Below are 6,000 nucleotides of genomic sequence, written 5' to 3'. Positions count from 1 at the left end.
GTTACTTTTCCACTGTCACGCTTGGAGCCTCAGTATGATCCTGTGCTCCAGTGTGCCACGCCCTTCTCTCCCCAGTCTCCAGCCAGCCTCCCTCTCCTGATTGGTTAGCTGGGGCTAATTAGCCCCAGCTGCTACTATTTAGGAGAGGCTCAGGGAAAGGCTGGTTGGAGACTATTGCATGGTAACTCTGTTTGCGTCTGGGATCTCGGCTCCTGGTACTCTGTCCATTCTCGCTCTGTTTGCTCTGTTTGCTCTGTTTGCTCTGTTTGCTCTGTTTGCTCTGTCTGCTCTGTCTGCTCTGTCTGACCTGTTTGACCTGTTTGACCTGTTTCGTCAGTTTCGCCTGTTTCGTCTGTTTAACCTGTTTAGCCTGTTTGTTTGCCCCGTTAGCCTGTTTAGCCCCGTTAGCCTGTTTAGCCTGTTTGTTTGCCCCGTTAGCCTGTTGAGCCCCGTTAGCCTGTTTAGCCTGTCCGTTAGCCTGTTTAGCCCCGTTAGCCTGTTTAGCCTGTCCGTTAGCCTGTTTAGTCTGTTTAGCCGGTTTAGTCTTTGTTTCGCCTGTCCGTTAGTCCTGTTCAGTCCTGTTCTGTCAGTTTACCCTGTCTTGTCTTTATTATTATTAAATATAGTTTCTGTCACACATCTCCGCGTTTGTGTCCGCCCCTCCTGTCCGTCTAGCCCACAAACCGTTACAGAATAGTCTCCCATATAGGACACAGCGAGATGTTGCTGGTTTATTCTTTCCCAGACTTTGGCTCTATGAGGTTTCCTCAAGTCTTCCCGCTTAGTAGGCCGGCTCCTTATGATGGAAGCAACCATAGGGTTGAAGGCTTCCTTCTACAGAGCCAGCTCTACCTGCAGAACCTTCTGGACCCCCAGCCAACTGAAATCGACAAGGTTCGATTTATGATGTCTCGGCTGAGGGGTGCTGCTCGTGAGTGGGCTAAGCAGCTTTGGTCTGACAGGGGAGTTGAGCTGAACTCGGTGAAGGATTTCGAGGGCCTCATGAGAACCAAATGTTCATGTAGCAAAGTGCCCACTGCAGCTTATACCTGGCATCCAGTGCCCACTGGGGAGGTTAAATTTTCCCCAGTGCCCACTGCGGATGTGGTCCAGGAGCCAGTGCCCGCTTATAAAGCTCGTGACTGTCCCAAGTCCACGTTAGGAGCCAGTCAATCTTATTTAGGTCCTGTTTCCTGTTTCAACCCCAAGGGCTCCGGGGGTCCTTCTGTGTGTTCGCCGGCTCCAGTGTTTTCGCAGCTGCGTCCAGTTTCTCCAGGGTCCAAACAGCTGACTTCTGACGCATATCCAGGGTCCAAGCAGCTGATTTCGGACGCCTCTCCAGTGTTTTCGCAGCTGAGTCCAGTTTCTCCAGGGTCCAAACAGCTGACTTCTGACGCATATCCAGGGTCCAAGCAGCTGATTTTGGATGCCTCTCCAGTGTTTTCGCAGCTGAGTCCAGTTTCTCCAGGGTCCCAACAGCTGGCTTCTGACGCATATCCAGGGTCCAAGCAGCTGATTTCGGACGCCTCTCCAGTGTTTTCGCAGCTGAGTCCAGTTTCTCCAGGGTCCAAACAGCTGACTTCTGACGCATATCCAGGGTCCAAGCAGCTGATTTCGGACGCCTCTCCAGTGTTTTCGCAGCTGAGTCCAGTTTCTCCAGGGTCCAAACAGCTGACTTCTGACGCATATCCAGGGTCCAAGCAGCTGATTTCGGACGCCTCTCCAGTGTTTTCGCAGCTGAGTCCAGTTTCTCCAGGGTCCAAACAGCTGACTTCTGACGCGTCTCCAGGGTCCAAGCAGCGGATTTCGGATGCCTCTCCAGTGTTTTCGCAAGTGACTTTGGATACCTCCCCAGGGTTCTCACAGCTGAATCAAGTAGATTCTCAAGGATTTGTGCAGCTGATTAATGACGTTTCTCCAGTGTTTTTGCAGCTGACTCCGGACGCCTCTTCTCAAGGGTCCACGCAGCTGACTCCGGACGCCTCTTCTCAAGGGTCCACGCAGCTGACTCCGGACGCCTCTTCTCAAGGGTCCACGCAGCTGACTCCGAACGCCTCTTCTCAAGGGTCCATGCAGCTAACTTCGGACGCCTCTCCAGGGTCCACGCAGCTGAATGTTTCTCCAGTGTTTTCCCAAGTGATTTCGGACGCCTCTCCAGTGTTCTCCCAAGTGACTTCGGACGCCTCTCCAGGGTCCTCACAGCTGAGTGATGTTTCTCTAGTGTTTTCGCAGCTGATTTCGGACGCCTCTCCAGGGTCCTCACAGCTGAATGACATTTCTCCAGTGTTTTCCCAAGTGACTTCGGACGCCTCTCCAGGGTCCTCACAGCTGAGTGATGTTTCTCTAGTGTTTTCGCAGCTAACCCCGGACGCCTCTCCAGGGTCCTCACAGCTGAGTGACGTTTCTCTAGTGTTTTCGCAGCTGACTTCGGACGCCTCTCCAGGGTCCTCGCAGCTGAATGACGTTTCTCCAGTGTTTTCGCAGCTGACTTCGGACGCCTCTCCAGGGTCCTCGCAGCTGTATGACGTTTCTCCAGTGTTTTCGCAGCTGACTTCGGACGCCTCTCCAGGGTCCTCGCAGCTGAATGACGTTTCTCCAGTGTTTTCGCAGCTGACTTCGGACGCCTCTCCAGGGTCCTCGCAGCTGTATGACGTTTCTCCAGTGTTTTCGCAGCTGATTTCGGACGCCTCTCCAGGGTCCTCGCAGCTGAATGACGTTTCTCCAGTGTTTTCTCAAGTGACTTCGGACGCCTCTCAAGGGTCCTCGCAGCTGACTCCCGAAGCCTCTTCGCCAGGCTCATCGCAGCTGACTCCCGAAGCCTCTTCGCCAGGCTCACCGCAGCTGACTCCCGAAGCCTCTTCGCCAGGCTCACCGCAGCTGACTCCCGAAGCCTCTTCGCCAGGCTCACCGCAGCTGACTTCCGAAGCCTCTTCGCCAGGCTCACCGCAGCTGACTCCCGAAGCCTCTTCGCCAGGCTCACCGCTGCTGACTCCCGAAGCCTCTTCGCCAGGCTCACCGCAGCTGACTCCCGAAGCCTCTTCGCCAGGCTCACCGCAGCTGACTCCCGAAGCCTCTTCGCCAGGCTCACCGCAGCTGACTCCCGAAGCCTCTTCGCCAGGCTCACCGCAGCTGACTCCCGAAGCCTCTTCGCCAGGCTCACCGCAGCTGACTCCCGAAGCCTCTTCGCCAGGCTCACCGCAGTTGATTTCTGTTCCCGAATTGGCGTCCCTCGGCGACGCTCCTGTTCCCGAGTTGGCGCATCCCGATGGCGCTCCTGTTCCCGAGTTGGCGCATCCCGATGGCGCTCCTGTTCCCGAGTTGGCGCATCCCGATGGCGCTCCTGTTCCCGAGTTGGCGCATCCCGATGGCGCTCCTGTTCCCGAGTTGGCGCATCCCGATGGCGCTCCTGTTCCCGAGTTGGTGCATCTCGGCGACGCTCCTGTTCCCGAGTTGGTGCCCCCTGATGGCACTCCTGTTCCCGAATGGGCGTCCCTCGGCGACGCTCCTGTTCCTGAGTTGGTGTCCTCCGACGGCACTCCTGTTCCTGAGTTGGTGTCCTCCGACGGCACTTCTGTTCCTGAGTTGGTGTCCTCCGATGGCACTTCTGTTCCTGAGTTGGTGTCCTCCGACGGCACTTCTGTTCCTGAGTTGGTGTCCTCCGACGGCACTTCTGTTCCTGAGTTGGTGTCCTCCGACGGCACTTCTGTTCCTGAGTTGGTGTCCTCCGACGGCACTTCTGTTCCTGAGTTGGTGTCCTCCGACGGCACTTCTGTTCCCGAGTTGGTGTCCTCCGACGGCACTTCTGTTCCTGAGTTGGTGCCCCCTGATGGCGCTCCTGTTCCAGAGTTGGTGTCCTTCGAAGGATCTTCTGTTTCCTCATCGGCACCCACCGACGGCGTTCCTGTTTCCTCGTCGGCACTCCCAGATGGCGCTCCTGTTTCCGAGATGACGCCCCCAGATGGCGCTTCTGTTTCCGTGTTGGCGCCCCCCGATGGTGCTTCTGTTCCCACGTTGGCGCCCCCCGACGGCGCTTTTGAACTCTCGTCGGCGCTCCCCGACAGCGCTTCTGGTCTCCTATCATGCCTACCGCAAGGCATATTAAATGACTTCGAATTTGCCCCTCAAGGTCCAGGACCTCCTTTTGTTTTTGTATTTGGGCACGCCAGGAGTCGTGCCTTCGGGGAGGGGCCTACTGTCACGCTTGGAGCCTCAGTATGATCCTGTGCTCCAGTGTGCCACGCCCTTCTCTCCCCAGTCTCCAGCCAGCCTCCCTCTCCTGATTGGTTAGCTGGGGCTAATTAGCCCCAGCTGCTACTATTTAGGAGAGGCTCAGGGAAAGGCTGGTTGGAGACTATTGCATGGTAACTCTGTTTGCGTCTGGGATCTCGGCTCCTGGTACTCTGTCCATTCTCGCTCTGTTTGCTCTGTTTGCTCTGTTTGCTCTGTTTGCTCTGTCTGCTCTGTCTGCTCTGTTTGACCTGTTTGACCTGTTTCGTCAGTTTCGCCTGTTTCGTCTGTTTAACCTGTTTAGCCTGTTTGTTTGCCCCGTTAGCCTGTTTAGCCCCGTTAGCCTGTTTAGCCTGTTTGTTTGCCCCGTTAGCCTGTTGAGCCCCGTTAGCCTGTTTAGCCTGTCCGTTAGCCTGTTTAGCCCCGTTAGCCTGTTTAGCCTGTCCGTTAGCCTGTTTAGTCTTTTTAGCCGGTTTAGTCTTTGTTTCGCCTGTCCGTTAGTCCTGTTCAGTCCTGTTCTGTCAGTTTACCCTGTCTTGTCTTTATTATTATTAAATATAGTTTCTGTCACACATCTCCGCGTTTGTGTCCGCCCCTCCTGTCCGTCTAGCCCACAAACCGTTACATCCTCATAGATCCACACACATTATTTTCTTTTAATAAATGAAACCATTGTTTAAAGCACATTTTGTTTTTATTTGGTCTTTAATATTAAAATCGTATTTGTTTTATTGTCTGATACATACAGTACAAGTGTGACCAGTGCAAAAATAGAGAAAATTGGAAAATGAGGTAAATAGTTTTTTCACTGCACTGCATTATTACAGAAAGATAAAAGTAATTAAGAATATAAACTCCATACAAAAGATATTTCCAAAAAAATAATTACACATTACTGTCAGTCTGTCACGCTGAGTAGAAAGTGGACAGACGCTCGCGGAGAAAGATCCAAGCAGTTTAATAAAGTGCACAAACACAGCAAACAAATCCAAAAACACGAGGCTAAGAGAGGTCAAAAAACGAATACAAAAGTCCGATGCCGAAATAAACAAGCCAAGGAGAATCCAAAAAGCGATATCCAAAAACGGTAAGAAAAGGGTCATACACGATAAAGACTATCAGAACTATCAGAAACACTCGGTATACCACAAGAATTGGCAATACTTCGCAATCTGGTAACAGATTGCGCTGCCTTAAATAACATTCTTAATTGGCAAAGTGCACACAGGTGTGTGACTAGAACTCAGGAGAGGGGGGTCGCTGAAATGCGTCCGTCTGGTATTCAGCGCATGTCAACAGTTCCGTACGTTCATCTACTGCACTCTGGGAATCGTAGTCATGCGTGACAATACCCCCCCTCAAGGAGTCCGATACAGCCGAGGCTCGAGGACGACCACGACGACCACCACCAGGCCGACCACCTGAGTTGCGTAGGTGCTGGTTCTGCGAAGCTTCTCGTGACTGCTTCCTGGGACGACCTCTGGGACGAGGGGCTGGTTTCCCCGGGTGGTTGTGGTGAAACTCGGCCACCAGGGTAGGGTCCATAATGTCCTGTGCTGGAACCCAGCTCCTCTCCTCTGGGCCGTAGCCCTCCCAGTCCACGAGGTACTGTAATTGGTTACCCCTTCTCCTGGAGTCAAGCAGTCTACGAACAGCATACACCAAGGTCCCTTCAATCATAGCTGGAGGGGGTGGTGACTCGTCCGGCAAAACCTCATCCAGAGGACCCGGAATGACTGGCTTAAGGAGAGACACATGAAAAGAGGGTGAGAC

This window comes from Trichomycterus rosablanca, chromosome 15 (assembly GCF_030014385.1).
Source record: "Trichomycterus rosablanca isolate fTriRos1 chromosome 15, fTriRos1.hap1, whole genome shotgun sequence".
Lineage (NCBI taxonomy): Eukaryota > Metazoa > Chordata > Actinopteri > Siluriformes > Trichomycteridae > Trichomycterus > Trichomycterus rosablanca.
Note: the sequence above shows the minus strand (reverse complement) of the source record.